The sequence below is a fragment of the Mytilus edulis genome, chromosome 3, assembly GCF_963676685.1.
Source record: "Mytilus edulis chromosome 3, xbMytEdul2.2, whole genome shotgun sequence".
In the NCBI taxonomy this organism is placed as follows: domain Eukaryota; kingdom Metazoa; phylum Mollusca; class Bivalvia; order Mytilida; family Mytilidae; genus Mytilus; species Mytilus edulis.
The window spans coordinates 51,275,362-51,293,842 of NC_092346.1; the positions used below are offsets into that span (position 1 = coordinate 51,275,362).

Consider the following 18,481-nt stretch of genomic DNA (forward strand, 5'->3'; position numbering starts at 1 on the left):
AATAATCGTGTGCTGATTCTCCACTTCCTTAGAAGACAGATTGAATACTCACAATCGTGTTTGATTACAGGACATTCTTTATATGCCAAAGCTACGAAACTGTAGTCACAATGGTACTAAGTCGCCAGCTACCATTAATGAGGGACGAAAGATATCAGAGGGACATTCAAACTCATAGCTCGAAAATAAACTGACAACACCATGGCTAAAAATAAAAAGACAAACAGACAAATAATAGTACAGAAGACACAACATAGATAACTAAAGACTAAGCAACACGAACACCACCAAAAACTGGGGGTGATCTCGGGTGCTCCGCAAGGGTAAGCAGATCCTGCTCCACATGGGGCACATAACTGTTTCTCGATATAGCTTAAATTAAACCATTAGTTTTCAGTTTGAAATTGTAGGATTTCGTTATCCCTGTGCTTATCATGAATATGTTATTTGTATAAAAAGATAAAATATATTTATACACGTGCCATATGGACCAACTTCAAAAGGCAAACTAATTCTCTTTTCTAGCTCTGAAAAAGACATAAAGATGCCGGAATAAATAAGGTCAGGAAAAGTTATCCAGTGGACTAACAATCGTGATTAATTTATCTGTTGTAACATTTATGTTTTTAAGAATTTTGGGTAAAACAGCTTGTGTAGTTATTAGATGAAACCTAAACTCAACGATTGGTTTCAAAACCCGTATCTTGCCGTATATCACCTTATGGCCAGTGTATCAATATCCTCATTTGAAATAATTATTAATATTCTGCCAGTAAATTTCAGAGGGTACACTTTGCATTAAGTTGTTTTGGGTGCCGACCAATGTAGCTTAATCTTTATAATTCTGTAATTCATATCTCTTCGTAGATGTTTAAAAGTATGTTGACCGTTTTGATTGCAGATAACTCTCAAATAGTTGCCTAAGAAGAGACTTTACTTTTTTTAGTTTGCACTTTATTTAATACTCCTTAACATCGTGAATGAGAAGATATAAGTTGGAAACAAAAGACTAACAACTGAGTATATGGTCGGTGCAGAACTGGAGAAAACTGATGGCTGCACATTTAAAATAATGCTTGAAATAATAACAGTTAGTATTAGTTGTCTATAAATTTAAAAGCAGTTGATAATGAATAGAAAACGAATGCAACAAATAGACATTCAAATACATTTAAAAAAATGCTGACGATAAATGGCGAACCAGCTATTCCAATTCACAAATCACAAAATTCAGTAATGTATATGGCTGAAACTGAAGAGTCTCCCAATACAATGCTGACTGAAAGACAATCGATGAAATTATATAAGAGAAAGATTGAAAAGGATATATATTCTTAAATGTTAATGATCATCGTTACTCTTTACATTATATCATACCTTCCACAATTTATATTTCTTTTCACAGGGATTGGTAATAATAATATGTGCATGAATCGAACAAAGCTGAGTTAATTTCTTTTATTGACTAGCAAGATCAACGTTATTGATAATATAGGGTTATTGCATGAATATTGGGGAATATTGTCCCGAGTAGAACTTTATATTGCACGAGCTTGCGAGTGCAATATATGTTCTACGAGGGACAATATTCCCCAATATTCATGCAATAACCCTTTTATTGTATAGCAATATAATATTTGAAGGTACAAATTTGTTTAAACTAAGATTTTGTCGTTGATGACGTCATGAATTTTGAAGATTTATTGCACTAGTGCAATATTAGAATTTATTGCACGCTAACTTTTGGTTACTTTCTGTGGGAAATATTATATTGCTATACAATAATATGATTTATCAATGTGTGCATGATTTGTTTTCAATAGACCATTCAAAAAAGAAATTTAAAGGCTTGTACGTTATCGAAGTGCTGTTAGATACTAAACAACCAGTTTTGGTGGTATTATACAGACATTGCATACTACCGGTTTCGTTTAGAAGTTCGTAATGGAAATAATTTATAACCATATTACTGAATATCATTAATTCAATCGTTTTTTTTTCTTTATGCTTCCACATTCTGTATGTGCCTGTCTTTAACCAGAAGCCTGTAATAAAGTGGCTTCGGTTATTTGTTGTGTTATACATTTGTTTTCGTTCATTGTTTTGTACAGAAATTAAGTCAATTGTTTTCTCGTTTTTATTGTTTTACATTTTTCTTTTCGATGGCTTAAATAGCTGACTAAATAAGGTATGACTTTGCTCATTGTTGAAGGCCGTGTAGTGACCTATAGTTATTCTGTGTCATTTGGTTTCTTGGGAATATATATATATAGTTGTCTCATTGGCAATCATACCACAGGTTTTTTTCCCGGATAGAGCGGGGTACATTCGAATGTCTTAATGGTACTGTTTGTTTCTTTGCCAACAGTAATGACCTTAATTTACGAATCTAAGTACGACTATGAAGTTATGTGTAGTAATATACTATCTCCATCAGCTTATGACGTTAATAAGTATAACCATTCTCTTCAGTGTTTGTATGTTAAATATTGCAAGAAATGAGCAAAATCTGCTTACCCGTCTGGACCAATTAGATTTCTCCCAAATCTTAAGTCAGGTATCTATGATTAGTTTTTATAATACCTTAATGATTTGCAAATTAGTTGATTTTACGGACGCCATTACCAGTTGGTTGACCGTTATGGAATATGCGCTTCACAGATGACCGAATCAGGGTTATTACCGGGAATTTTTTTCTAGAATTAAGCAACACGACGGGCGCCACATGCGGATCAGGATCTGTTCATCTCCTTTCGGAACACCTGAGGTCACTTCTAGATTTTGATTGTTCGTGTTGCTTAGTCTTTAGTTTTCTGTGTGTGCTGTATTTTGTGAAATATTGTTTGTCTGTTCGTCTTTTTCCTTTTTAGCCATGGCGTTGTCAGTTTAATTTCGTCTTATGAGTTTGACTGTCCCTTGTACTGTTATCATTCGTCTTTCTTTAGCAAGGATTCGGTGTGATTAGGTACGTACTATTGCAGTATTGTGCTCACTAACATTATGTCGAAACCCTAGATGAGATAAGATAATAAACAACGGAATTAAAAATGTATCAATTTAAAAAAATCATTTTAATGCATGTAAGATAATTACAACTGCCTTTTATGCTGCAGATACATTATTTGTATGTCTAAATATATATATCTAAGTACTCTTTATAATGCACATTATCTTGAAAACATCAATTGGTCTGTCTGGTTTAAATGAAAGCTTAACGTACACAGGTGGTCGTCAAAATATCCGTCATAATTTCATATCTAGACTAAACATTAAAGATAATATCAGAGACATCAAATGTACATCAATAGTAATCAAAATGCCATTGACCATCAAGTACAATACTTAAAAATAGATTGTGTTACCGTTCATAAAGCATATAAAAGAATCATTTAAAAGTTATGAAAATGTATGTACAAATAAGTTATCTATAATACTAAAATTACTAGGTCCAATTTGTCAGCCGTCATCACGTAAAAACGAAGAATCAAAGAATTCAACTGTATATATAACTAATATAGTACAATGTGTTGATTAAAAATTACACCACTCCGAACCCTTTTGTTTTCCACATAATTAATATTGCCAATAATTAAAAAGTTCCGGGTCGAATCCGATACCGATACCATTAGTATATTCACCTGTTACCTATTAACTGATCTGTACGTTCCGCATCTGACAGGCGCACCATCAAACGCTGTATTTAAGAGTTTGCTATATACACGGGTCGTAATCACAGGGTTGACACAACTAAATTCAATCGTTGTCACATTGTTCCCGATTGTAGTATTTTAATCAGTATGACTTTCTAAGATGACAATACGAATAATAAAAATCTGGACTTAAAATAAGGCGTATAGGTACAGCATGTACAGTTTTCAATTTGTTAGCCGGAATGGCGTCAAACAGCGAATCAAAGAATTCAACTTTATTTATAACTCATAAAGGACAACGCTGTTGATTAAAAAAAACTCCTTTCCAGGCCATTTTGTTTTCCAAATAAATAATAGTACCAATAATTGATAAGTTCCAGATCGACGGGTTCAAACAGAAAGATGTTGAAAGCAGAGAAAACTGTGCATCTTATAATCGGCATGACTTTATCAGATGACAATACCAATACTAAAATAAGGCTTACGCATAGTTATATTCTTTAATTCAGTCACAGACCCGCGATATCACGGGTGTGTTCTAGTTTAATATAGGACAATGACAAACATTGAAACAGATAACATTCGTCAGTGTCCATGCATCGTTTCCATGTGGAGTTATACTATCTGAAAATCACGGTGCGTGTTAGCTCCATATAGTTTCAATATAAAACTTATCTCTGTTTTCTTGAATAACAACTGTGTACTCTATTTGGCCTTTTGAACATTTTTTTATTCGAGCGAGTCTTTTTTTTTAGACGAAACGCGCGTCTGGCGTAAATATAAAATTTTGATCCTGGTATCTTTGACGAGTTTATTGTAGGATTTGCAATTGCTTGATTTTGAAATGAATATACAGAATATTTTACATGATATGAATTGAAGAAGGGAATATCAATTTTCTGTGAGATATTACTTTAACATTCAACCTTTATTGCATTTATAGCATAAAAATTTTTGTCTTTAAGAGATTTTCCTTTGTACTTCATCCTTCACTAGATTAATACAAAAAACAACTCTTCTAATATCAATTTTCTGTGAGATATTACTTTAACATTCAACCTTTATTGCATTTATAGCATAAAAATTTTTGTCTTTAAGAGATTTTCCTTTGTACTTCATCCTTTACTAGATTAATACAAAAACAACTCTTCTAAAATAGGTTTAATCTTTCCAAAGGGAAATATTTAAATTCATGGCGTGAAGTAAATGTGGATACTAAAAATATTAAAATAGCTGTTAGCGTACATACACTCTAAGTCTCTTTCGTCTTGAAATGATATTAATAGTTATCAAAGGTACCAAGATTATAATTTAATACGTATTAAAACATTTGACTTTTCCACCCTTTACACAAGTATTCACCATTCCACACTAAAAACAAAACAAAACAAAAAACATTGGTCCAGTTTTGTCTCGTTAAAAGATGATCAATGTAAATATAAGTATCTAGTCTTCCGGAGGGGATTTGACTTTGTTAAAACAAAAAAACGTTTATTCAATATTAAAATTATCTTAAACTGACATTATCAAGGTTCTTGATTAACAACATATTTGTAACGTTTGGATGACGTGTTTTTAAACCAAACAATCGGCATTTCCAAAGAAAACTACTGTGGATCTCTTCTTGGCGATCCTTTGATATGAGGCAGATTTTCAGTTGTTTGAAAAGACGTTAGGTAAGTGTTGTATTTATCAATCCTCTTGAGTGAAGAATAACAATAACAGGAAAAGTCTGCTATAAAAGGGATCAAATTGGTGCCAATCAATATACCAACAACCGTTTGATATTTTTTTTTATTGCAGACAAGTACAAAGCTGTTGCCAAGTAGATTATTTAAAGTGCTTCGGTATCTGTTCATTTATACCCAATATTTCTCTCTGGATGCCAAAAAATATTGCATTTAATTTTAAAGGCAAAAAAAACGGTACTACCACTTTCAATGTTTGAAAATATAAAAACACTCATAAAGTCAACAAAAGAATAGTATTTCCTTTAACAAAAAATAGAAAAGTAAATTGAAATTAGTTCAAACAAATAAAATGAAAACATTATAAATCGTTGAATGACTATGTGTCAAAAGCTCTTTGGGATAACGAAACGAGATGAATAATTAACATATTATTTACAATAATAATTTATACTTTTTTAAAGGAATGTAGGGGTGTTCCTCCATTGAACTTTTGATTCAATTTAGATCATTTTTTTTTCTAGTATTACAATTAATATTCCAATACCCCAATCACGAAGTCGATGGTTTTTTTTATATTCAATTTAAAAGAACACAGTTATTTTTCAGCTAATGAATAACTAAAGAAAGATGAATCACTGCCGTATTTTTAACCTTAATTGGACAATAAAATTATAACAAACATATAAACAAGGTACTTAACTCTTATTTCAAACGAATATATTTGATTACTTAAAAGCATTAAATAAAAGTAAGAAGTAAATTTAAGAAGTGAAACATATGTTCGGTCAGTACAACGACTCGAATCCGTAAACAAAGGCAAACTTGATTTTGAAATATATTAACAATACCAATGAATGAAATAACCAAGTTTAGTCCACCATTTTATACTTTCGAAAATACCTGTTCCATGTCAGGAATATTACAATTATTATCCATTCGTTAGATGTAGTAGTGCTTTTGATTTTTTCTTTGCTTAGGGACTTTCGGCAACTCATTGGAGGGTATCCAGAATATTTTGTATTGCTTTTTCTGTCTTTTTAACAATATGCCTATTTCTATTAACTTGATTTTAATAAAATCTTGTTTAATAAATAAGACACTCGCCGACTGAAAACAGTAAAACGAATTTTTGAAATTTCAAATCCTTTAGTTAAATTACATCACTTATTCTCGGTTTTTTTAAGTATCTAAGTTTAAAAAAGTAAACACAAAATAATTCTTAATAAAGATTACACAAAATTTTTTAAATTGTATTTTACAGTGAAAATATTACGCGATGTAATAATACTCTTCTGTCTTTTTCTTTGGTTTATTGTAGATGTATCCTTTCGATATCTTTTTTATTTATTTAAAAAGAAAAAAAATTCTCATCACTTGGCGTCCGTCGTCGTTAACTTTTACAAAAATCTTCTCCTCTGAAATAACAGGGCCAAATTTAACCAAACTTGGCCACAATCATTATCGGGGTATCTAGTTTAAAAAATGTGACCGGGTCACCAACCAAGATGGCCGCCATGGCTAAAAATAGAACATAGGGCGTAAAATGTAGATTTTGGCTTATAACTCTGAAACCAAAGCATTTAGAGCAAATCTGTCAGTGATGATATTGTTTATCAAGTCAAGATCTATCTGCCGGTAAATTTTCAGATGAATCGGACAACTGGTTGTTAGGTTACTGCCCCCAAATTGGTAATTTTAAAGAAATTTTGCCGTTTTTTGTTATTATCTTGAATATTATTATAGATAGAGATAAATTGTAAACAGCAATAATGTTCAGCAAAGTAAGATCTACGAATACGTGAACATGACCAAAATGGTCAGTTAACCCCTTAAGGAGTTATTGCCCTTTATAGTCATTTTTTACAAATTTTTCGTAAATTGTGTAATTTTTTACAAAAATCTTCTCCTCTGAAACAACAAGGCTAAATTTAACTAAACTTGGCCACAAGCATCATTGGTGTATCTAGTTTTAAAAATGTGTGGGGTGACTCAGTCAACCAATCAAGATGGCCACCATGGCTAAAAATAGAACATAGGGGTAAAATGTAGATTTTGGATTATAACTCTGAAACCAAAGCATTAAGAGCAAATTTATCACGAGGTAAAATTGTTTATCAAGTCAAGATCTATCTGCCTGTAAATTTTCAGATGAATCGGACAACCGGTTGATGGGTTGCTGCCCCTGAATTGGTAATTTTAAGGAAATTTTGCCGTTTTTGGTTATTATCTCGGATATTATTATAGATAGAGATAAACTGTACACAGTGATACTGTTCAGCAAAGTAAGATCTACAAATATTTCAACATGACCAAAATGATCAGTTGACCCCTTAAGGAGTTATTACCCATTATAGTCATTTTTTAAATTTTTCGTAAATTTTTATCTTTTACAAAAATCTTCTCCTGAAACTCCATGGCCAAATTTAACTAAACTTGGCCACAATCATCATTGGGATATCTAGTTTAAAACATGTGTGAGATGACCCAGCCAACCAATCAAGATGGCCACCATGGCTAAAAATAGAACATAGGGGTAAAATGTAGATTTTGGCTTATAACTCTGAAACCAAAGCATTAAGAGCAAATCTGACTAGGGGTTAAATGGTTTATCAAGTCTATATCTATCTGCCCTGAAATTTTCAGATGAATTGGACAATTGGTTGTTGGGTTGCTGCCCCCAATTTTCTTTTAAGAAATTTTGCGATATTTGGTTATTATCTTGAATACTATTATAGATAGAGAAAAACTGTAAACAGCAATAATATTCATTAAAGTAAGATATAATAATAACTCAAAATGACCACAATGGTCAGTTATCTCCTAAAGGAGTTATTGCCCTTTATAGTCAATTTTTAACAATTTTCATTAATTTCGTAATTTTTGTTAATTTTTACAAAATATTTTACTCTGTATCTAAAGGGCCGATTAAGTCTATATAGATAGAGAAAATTGTAAGTAGCAAGAATGTTCAGTAAAGTAAGATCTACAAACACATCACCATAAAAAAAAACCACAACTTTGTCATGAATCCATCTGTGTCCTTTGTTTAATATGATATTTTGGCTCTCAATAACGACGACTTCATAAATAAATAAATAAATAAATAATCTTTATTTCAAGAGGATGATCCCATTAGTTAAAACTAATCTTCCTGAGAGTCCTCAAAATAATAATAACATATTTATAAGTACATAGAGTATTATAAAGTTATATTATACACAATATACAATTGTATTTAAATAATAATGAAAAAGCATATTAATTTGCACAATTGATGAAAAATTTGTAACATTTTGTTTTAAAAGATACAAGTGTATTACTCATTTTTATTTCATTTGGTAAACTGTTCCATATTTAAGAACCTGAATATGTAAATGTTTTCTTTAAAAAATTTGTTTTTGGTTTTGGAAGATTTAATAGTTTTTCATCAGCTGAACGTAAGTTATAATTTTGATTATCAGTAAAATGAAAATTTTCTTGTAAATAGTTAGGAACCATACCATTTAATGATTTAAATACAAGTATTGCCTTTTGGTATTGAATGCGTTTTTCCATATTTAAGCAGTGTAAACTATTAAACAATAAACTGGATGATGTCATTATGTCAGCTTCTACTATAACCCTAGCAGATTTCTTTAATAACTTATTAAGTTTATTTATTCCACTTTCACAACAGCTTCCCCATATATTGCAACAATAATCAAATAATGGCAGAATATAAGCATTAGAATAGATAATACGTATATGCATAGGTAAATATTTTCTTATCTTTTGTAATAAATTGATTCTGTTTGATATAGTACATGACATTTTATCTATCTGCTGATTCCAACTTAGGTTTTTGTCAATATATAAACCAAGAAGTTTTTCACAATCTACATTTTCTATTTGTTCATTTGAAATATTGATATCTAAACTGTTTCCAGTTGAACAAAGCCTTTGTTTTGAACCAATAATCATTGATTTACACTTTTTGGCATTTAATTTCATACAATTTTGCGAACACCAGTTTTCAATTACATGAATATCATTTTGAAGGTTAGAAGTTAACTGAAGTAAATTATTACCTTTACAATGTAATGTAGAATCATCTGCATATAAATCTATTAATGAATGTTCTATATTAAGTGGTAAATCATTGATATATAAAATAAATAACAGAGGGCCCAGGATAGAACCTTGTGGTACCCCAGTTTTTATGCATTTAGTATTAGACATGACGTTAGTGACCTTAACTTGTTGGCTTCGTTCAAACAAGTATGACTTAAACCAGTCTAGTGTACAATTTGAAACATTATAGTGTAAAGTTTTTTCAATAAAATTATGTGATTAACCAGATCAAAAGCTTTCTTTAAATCTAAAAATATAACTCCGTTTATCTCTCCATTATCTATATTTGCTAACCATTCATCTACTAATTTAGTAAGAGCAGTAGTACACGAATGTTTAGGTCTGAAACCTGACTGTGTAGTATTAAGAAGGTCATTACTATTTAAAAATATATACAAACTATTAGCTATATGTCGTTCTATAATTTTTGAGAGACAAGGCAAAACTGCTATTGGTCTATAATTATCAGGATTACAGGCATCGCCACTTTTAAAAATTGGGCAAACTCTTGCAGTTTTAAAAATACTTGGAAATTTACCACTTTTGATGCTTAGATTAAATATATATGTCAAGGCTGGTGCAATGACATCGCTGCACATACTCAAAATATTGGGTCCGACATCATCTAAACCAGTTGCTTTAGACTTGTCAAGTTTTTTTAAATACATGTTTACATCTAAAATACTCATTTCTGGTATAATGAATTTTTCACTATGTATACTAAAGAAATTATCCTGTGAAACTTACTTTAAATAAAGCTAATACTAACAATGACCACTGCGCTTTCCTCGATCTTGATATCTTTATCATTAACAGAAAGCTTAATACTAAAATTTATGATAAAAGAGATGATTTCTCATTTACTATCGTTAATTATCCATTTTTAGATGGTGACGTTCTTGTCACCATCTTACGGTGTTTATATATCTCAACTTGTACGATTCGCTCGTGTATGTAACAATGTTTTAGATTTTAACGAGAGAAATGTATGTATTACTGAAAAATTATTACACCAGGGTTTTCGATATCACAAACTAGTCAAATCATTTACTAAATTTTATCATCGGTATAAGGACATCATTCGTAAATATAGCTCAACATGCTGACTTCTTATACGTTCAGGTATTTCACATCCAATATTTTATGAAATTATTCTTAATAAAGCACAAAAATGTCAGTATTCACCTCCGAAGCTAACAAAACCTTTGAATAGACTTATTAAGAAGGGATACAGTTACGATACTGTTGTCAGGTCATTAAAGATTGCATATTTTGGAGTTAATATTGATTCACTTATAGGGTCTTTGCATCGGAACTAAACTCATTTATTCAAAAACCAGTTGTTGGCATGACACGAGTAATGTTCTCCTCATACATGTTATGATGGTATGATACTAAACCCCTCACGGGAAGGATCGTGCCTGATATTCATATGATGAAGACATAATCTTTCAATCAGTTTAATTGAAGTCTGGAGCTGGCATGTCAGTTAACTGCTAGTAGTCTGATGTTATTCATGTATTATTGTCATTTTGTTTATTTTCTTTGGTTACATCTTCTGACATCAGACTCGGACTTCTCTTGAACGGAATTTTAATGTGCGTACTGTTATGCGTTTAGTTTTCTGCATTGGCTAGAGGTATAAAGGGAGGGTTGAGATCTCATAAACATGTTTAACCCCGCCGCATTTTTGCGCCTGTCCCATGTCAGGAGCCTCTGGCCTTTGTTAGTCTTGTATTATTTTTTTTATTTTAGATTCTTGTGTACAATTTGGAGTTTAGAATGGCGTTCATTGTCACTGAACTAGTATATATATTTGTTTAGGGGCCAGCTGAAGAACGCCTCCGGGTGCGGGAATTTCTCGCTGCATTGAAGACCTGTTGGTGACCTTCTGCTGTTGTCTTCTCTATGGCCGGGTTGTTGTCTCTTTGACACATTCCCCATTTCCATTCTCAATTTTACATAGACCAAGGTGAGCGACACAGGCTCTTTAGAGCCTCTAGTTTGATATACTTTCAGTCTTTGATTTAATAATATCATTTCAATCTAATTTATAACGTATCAGTGGGATTTCCAGTGACACTAGAACAATAGAAAAATCACTCTTCTTATGAAAGAGATAGAAAAGGTAGAAAAAAAGGAGAGACAATTTACGCATAAAAACCGATATGCATAGGGATGAATATCTCTTAAAACACAAAACCATTATATAACTTTTATACAACCACTATAAATAAAGTATATGCTAAAGCTAAATTTGTTAATATATGAATTTTTAATTGCCAAACATGCTGTTAATTGAACAATCTATTGTTCAACATAGGGGTGTGTAAAAAACTGCCAGATTTGACTGCATATTTTTTATTTTTTTTTTTGAAAAAAATATATATCAAACCTTAATAATGCAGCTTTCTGAGTATTTAATTTTTAACGTGTTCCGAAATGTAGTTTTGTCACAAGAATTTTTCTTGTCATTTTGTCTATATGAATGTCGGTAAATTCGTATGATCGAGCACACCGACAAGTGTATCGTTGGGACAACTCGATATAATGTAATCAATATATTATGAAATTCAAAACAGTGTAGCTGTGGCCATTGATTGACCCATCAAAATCATCCATTGACTGGGACAATTTACGTGAACGTTTGTCTGTAACAACCACTGTTCATGACGTACCTACGATAGACATTTAAACTGTGGGGTCAACAAAGGTTTCTTAACGCCTTTAATTATAAAATAATTCGAAAAATTAATCAGGAATAACCTTTGTGTTTTGATTTATATAATTGATATAAATCAAAATATCGTGTTATTTCTGATTAATTTTTCGAATTACTTTATTTAGGTGTTGAGAACCTTTGGTGACCCCATAGTTTAAGTGTCTTTAAAAAGTACATAGTGAGCATTGGTCGTTACATACAAACGTTCAACTTAATTGTCCCAGTCAATGAATGATTTTAATGTGTCAATCAATGGCCACAGCTACACTGTTTTGAATTTCATACTACGTGACAAATAACCTAATGTGAAGTTTATTAAAATCATCATAACATAATTGAACAACACATTATATTTGAAAAACATGAGTCCTATAATATAAGACTTTAAAGGTTCATATCATTTACATTCAACGTTTTTATTGGATTTTTTTTTACTACAATGTAACCTCGAGGTTAAACGTTGGTAGTACAAAAAAATCCCAGAAAAATGTTGATTGATTTTGTAAATGATATGAACCTTCGAATTCTTATAATATCGGAATAGAAAATATGTGATCCGAATTAACCATGTACGTGTATTGAAGAAGACTTTGCACTTTTATGAAGTACAGGGGGTAAGGTGTTTTTCTTAAACAATATTATGATCCCAAATTTGAGGAATTTTGTTGGCAATATTTTTAAAGAAACACTACATATAGGAAAGTATATTATGTTAAATCTCAATGTATTATTATTAACTAACACTAACTGCCTAAAAGGGGGCCCGCTTCAGTCTTGCGTCAGTGATTTAATATATACTAGTAATAAACAAAATATTGTCTCATACTGGAAGGGCCGGCCGAGCAACCTGCACAGCCAAGCCTTTTATAGCTGACTATGCGGTATGGGCTTTGCTCATTGATGAAGGCCGTACGGTGACCTATAGTTGTTAATGTCTGTGTCATTTTGGTCTTTTGTGGATAGTTGTCTCATTGGCAATCATACCACATCTTCTTTTTATATTGTCTTGCAAAACAGCCAAGATTTACAAAACATTTCCAACAAAAACCTTCAGTTGGGCAATCTGACTGGAATCTAATTATCGCTACTGATAAATAATGCAACTCTAATGATACATTTAAGTTTTGGAAGGATTTTATTCACAAAGAATGTTTCTCATTGATGTACATTTCTATGCTCTTGTCTTTTCGGAGTTTATATTGGAAATTAAATTGTTCCATGAAAGAGTCTAGCTCCACATTCCTATGCATATGATTGTCATATGTACGTGAGAATTATTCCATAAAACATCCGTTTGATATCCTTTCAATGCCAGACACTGTATATACATAGTGTGGGAAATCTGGCTAAACTTGTGCTGGATCAGACACTTGAATCTTACATCGTTATTGATGTTAAGCAATTAGTTTAACGGGCCATCCGGAACTGTTAGATTTTATGACAGTCTTCCTTCTATACAGAACATCACTGCAAAATAATTTGAACATTCAATTAGGTGATTATAATATTATTTGGCAATCCAAAGAGAACCTGAAAATATTAGACCAACGTACGTTTGAACAGAGATGCTAAAAAAAATCCCCCCACAAAACCCCAGCCATTTTACTTTACAATCAAATTGAAAAAGTAGTTAGTTGCATGTCCCATCATCCTTTGGTTGTAGACCCCAATTAAATATAATCTAAATTTCGTAGCATTTTCACCCCCCCCCCTTTTTTTTTAACTGAATTTGTTCACGGTATAGTGGTTTTACCCCTTTTCAGATTTCAGTATGTCATGTTGTATATATTTTATAAATTAGATGAATTTCTAGTAAGTTTCTACGATATTCTTTATCATTTGACAAAATACTATGCATCTGAATTAAATTGTTTACTATTTGAAAAAGCGCGCCTTCTTATACTTGAATTTACCTCCCATTATTTCACATAGCAACACAAATTAAAAACTGCCAATCTTTGCTGCATATCATTTTTTTTTCCCCGATAAAAATATATATCATGCAATATAATCAACTTTACAAATTGGGAGAAAATCAAGGTGTTCCGACCATTGGATAAAATTTTTAAAAAATAATGAAAGGATGGCATGATTACATGTTTGATCCCTGACGACACTGAAAATCGAAAATTCACGCATTTACCTAGCATATGATGATACGATGAAATGATAAACTTAACAAGAAATAATTTACCTGATTCGTTATCATATTCACATTATGTTGACACGTCTTAGTTCGTTTATGCTAGCTCATTTTAAACAAGCTAAACAATTACAGCATCATCCGTTTTTGTTTACCGATTACCTCTAGTCAGAAGAGCGCACTGTTTACAGGGGAGGTAATATTTTGTCACCAGTTTGCCCACTGGTATATTATATCTTTCATGCAGTCCAGTCAAATCAAATTCAAATCAAATATTTATTTTTCCAAACAAAGTTTTACAAGAGGCATAAACAAGCAATTCTTGATACAAATACAATATAATGAACAAAAAACATGATACATTATACCTTATTATATATTGTAATGGATAAACAATGAAATACAAAATGGGTAAAATTTAATTGTAATACCCATAAATGAAAGAATAAAAAAATGAATGAATAAATGAATGAATGAAGAAATAAATAAATAAATGAAGAAATGAAAAAATAAATAAAGTATCTCATCAAAATAAAATAATAAAAATAAATACATAAATAAATACATAGATAGATAAATAGATAAATGATTAGATAAATAAAGATAAGTAAATAAGAATAAATATGGCTATTTGATGAAAATACCAAATACTATGGATTCATTTTTATTCGTGGGATACCATTTTACGATTTTAAATGTTCGACAAGGTACACAAATTATTTTGGTCTGTATGCAGACTTTTGCATAATAACGAAATCAAATATTAACACATTTTCATGAATCCACAAAAGTTGCGAAAATAGACTAATTCATAGTATGTAGGATTGGGGTTTGAACTTACTAATAAAATAATACCTCAATTGTATGTATATCTTCAAAAAGATTAACAAATTCAAGAGGGTATTGGAAAACCATATTTTGATACCATGACAAAAAAAATAGCAAACCACCATACTTGGCACAGAAAATAAAGGCTTGTCAAATTGAAAAACATAAACTAATAAAAAAAACATGATCTCAAGTTTTAAAGGTTTCCAACTCCTGGTCCTTTTTTTCCGTCATGTTATTCATTGTAAATAAACATGTGGTATACGATCAGAATCGAAGATATTTGATACGATAAAAAGGGCAGGATTGGAGCTTCGACGAATGGAACATTTTCGTTGTCAATAGATACTTCACAACGGTAACACAAATAAGATGGGCATCCGTATTTCTTCCGAAGAGAAAAAAAACAATTTTATGAATAACAAATTTAGGTGAAAAGGTTTCCATGTGTTGTGTTATACGCTGTGCAATAATTTGTGTTTGTAAATGACTATCTTCTATCAAGGAATCAAAAAGATAAAGAGTGTACGAAACATATTTATTTCATATACCGCGGCTGCTGTAATTGGAGTACAATTTATAATTCCCTTCGCGTCCACTCCTGTCTATTTGGTCCGGACATCTTATTTCTGTTCATGTTTGCTGATTGTTGTATTTTCGGATGAAACTAAGATAAACGCTGTAAAAATAATTTTCTTACACAGAAACAAATTGAATGATAAAAGTTATACACAATAGAATAAACGTAATTACACGTCGGTGCTGCTCGTACAGGAATAAAGCATTTTGACGATACCTTTGATCAGTATCATATATTTATATACATGTATTTGCATTAGAAAATTTTAGCTTGAATCACATACAAAATACGTTACATTCTAAAAAGTTTCAGGAACAACAGAATTTGATTTACACAAACAACAAGTATTACATCTCATCAAATGAATGCTTTTTTCTCTAAACTTTTTGTCATAATATCCATAAATAACTGGGTTAACAATGTTATTCCAGACGAACATTTCTCGAAAAAACGCCAAAAGTGAAAGCTCAGCTTTACTTTTATCTATCCACAAGTTATCGCTTCCAAGTGACATAAAAAGAATTATAAACTGTGGAATGTAAGATAGAAAAAATGCAATGGCTACCATCATAAACATGTAAGAAAATGTGTGTGAAATGTTTTCTTTTTTCATAGCCTTTCGCGGCTGAAACGACTTCGCTGACTTTGAAGTGTCTTCGCTGAACTGTCCGGACACAGACGGTAACTGATCTATTTCAACACTGGTAGTGGGTTTGTGAAAGGCTGACTGATCAACCCTAGTCATTTTCATTCTAAAATGAATCTGCTTGTAAATTTTTCGTCCAATTAAAATATTCAGCAATAACATTCCGCACATAATTACAAGGATGAAGACAGTTGCAAAAATGATAAGTACGATGAAACCAGCATCTATACCATTTATATCAATTTCACAAACAAATCCAGTTACATTTAGTTCTGAGTTGTAAACTTTGACTTCTTCATTGTAAAAGGCTAATGCAGTAGTAGGAATGAGAGAAATCCCGAACGTCAATCCTAGTGCCACCCTTTTCCAATACAATGTCATCTGTTTTCCGAAAGGTCGACACACCTTTAGATATCTATGTAAAGCTATTACAAACAAGAGAATTATAGATGAGAGTCCAGTTATATTAACTGGAGTCCAACATAATTTACACAACACTGATCCGCGAAAGTTAACTGGGTTCATTTTTCTTGCAAACTCAAATGAACATCTAAAAGTACAAGCCAAGAGATCTAACAATGCAAGCCATGGAATAAAATACCGATCGTCAACGTTCTGTTTCATATTATACTTGTACACAATCATCACTAAAGTATTGCCAATTAATCCAAGTAAAATATAAACTATTAGAAGTACATCGTTGCCGATATAAATGTGAACTTGTTCATCGTTCCATTGCTGGAGTTTTTGTTCCTGTGATAAGTTCATGTCGTCTCCTGAATAGAAGCAAAATTAACAATGAGAAAATATTAGATTTTATAATTACTTATACAGCCTGTAAAATTGATTTTCTTTTTTTAGATATCTTGAATGATCCGCATTTTTCTTTTTCTTTAGTTTTTTATTTAAATGAAAACGTGACGTGTATTATATAATGAAATTTTCAATCGAAAACATCTCTTTCATCTGAATATTAATATCATCTATACTATTAAACGAGAAGACCTTATTTTTGGTGTCGCTTCTCCTCCTTTCACAATAAATTAATCATCATGCCTCTGTGTCCTATAGGTAACATGTATAGTCGCATTTGTCATCCATTCTTATGATCATTAAGTTTGGGTTATTTTGGGATAAAAAACGAAAAAGAATGCGTCCGGATATTTTCCCGTCATTGGACAAAACTTTAAGTCAGATTATACTTCCGGTTTGTGTTTTTCTGTACTTCGAACATACAAAGACTATGAAATAAAGTAAATGAATTTGCTTTCTGCTATCATTTTGAGTTCTAGCATGTATCATCCTTGCTTAACGTGGTTCAGTTTGGGTTATTTTGGGAGGAAAACGAAAATGAATAACATTTGCTATTTACTATCCATTAGTTTACAGTGGCGGATCCAGAACTTTTCATAAGGGAGGGGGGCGTTGACTGACATAAAGGGTGGGGGGGGGGGGGGTTAATCTCATGCTTCCCCCATATAATCAACAATCTTTTTTCAACGAAATGGGGGGCAGCCCCCCATCCCCGCCTGGGATTCGCATATGGTTTACTATTAACGGCGGTCACTGCGGAGATATTTCTATATACTTACATGCATTTACTATGAATTACTGTATTTGTTATAATTTACTATAAATTCCAATGGTTATCTTGGGGGGGGGGAGGGGGGAGGGGGGACTCTTCACTATTTATGGCGTTCACTGATGTATATATATATACATATATATATATATATAAGTACCTTTGACTTTTGATACCTCTCCTGAAATTCTTTGTATTGAGTTATTAAAGTATATATGCATGTTCATAGAGTACAGAAAAACAGAAGGTATAAAAATCTGTATTTGAAAAATAGGAGGAGGGCAAAAAAATGTGCCCAGTCCCTAAGTACCTTTGAATTTTGATACCTCTCCTGAAATTCTCCAGTCAGTTTATTTTTTTTTACAGTTTACATACGCTCTATTTCCCCGCGATTTCGCGGGTGTGTTCTAGTATATATTATATAAGCTTAATGGATGTTTTAGCTGTTACGACATACATATCCTAGAAAAACGTCTCATAGGAAATAATTGTATGGGATTGTTTTTTTGAATGGACGACACAAATCAAA

General features: G+C 31.6%; 1 long non-coding RNA gene across 1 annotated transcript; it reads right to left on the minus strand.

Annotated features, from left to right (window-relative positions):
• Positions 1 to 13,289: 13,289 nt before the first annotated feature.
• On the minus strand, positions 13,290 to 14,534 carry LOC139514880 (uncharacterized). Its single transcript, XR_011662737.1, has 2 exons — positions 14,368 to 14,534; positions 13,290 to 13,640 (listed from the first exon to the last, which is right to left on the minus strand). It is a non-coding gene; the product is annotated as an uncharacterized lncRNA (long non-coding RNA).
• Positions 14,535 to 18,481: the final 3,947 nt, after the last annotated feature.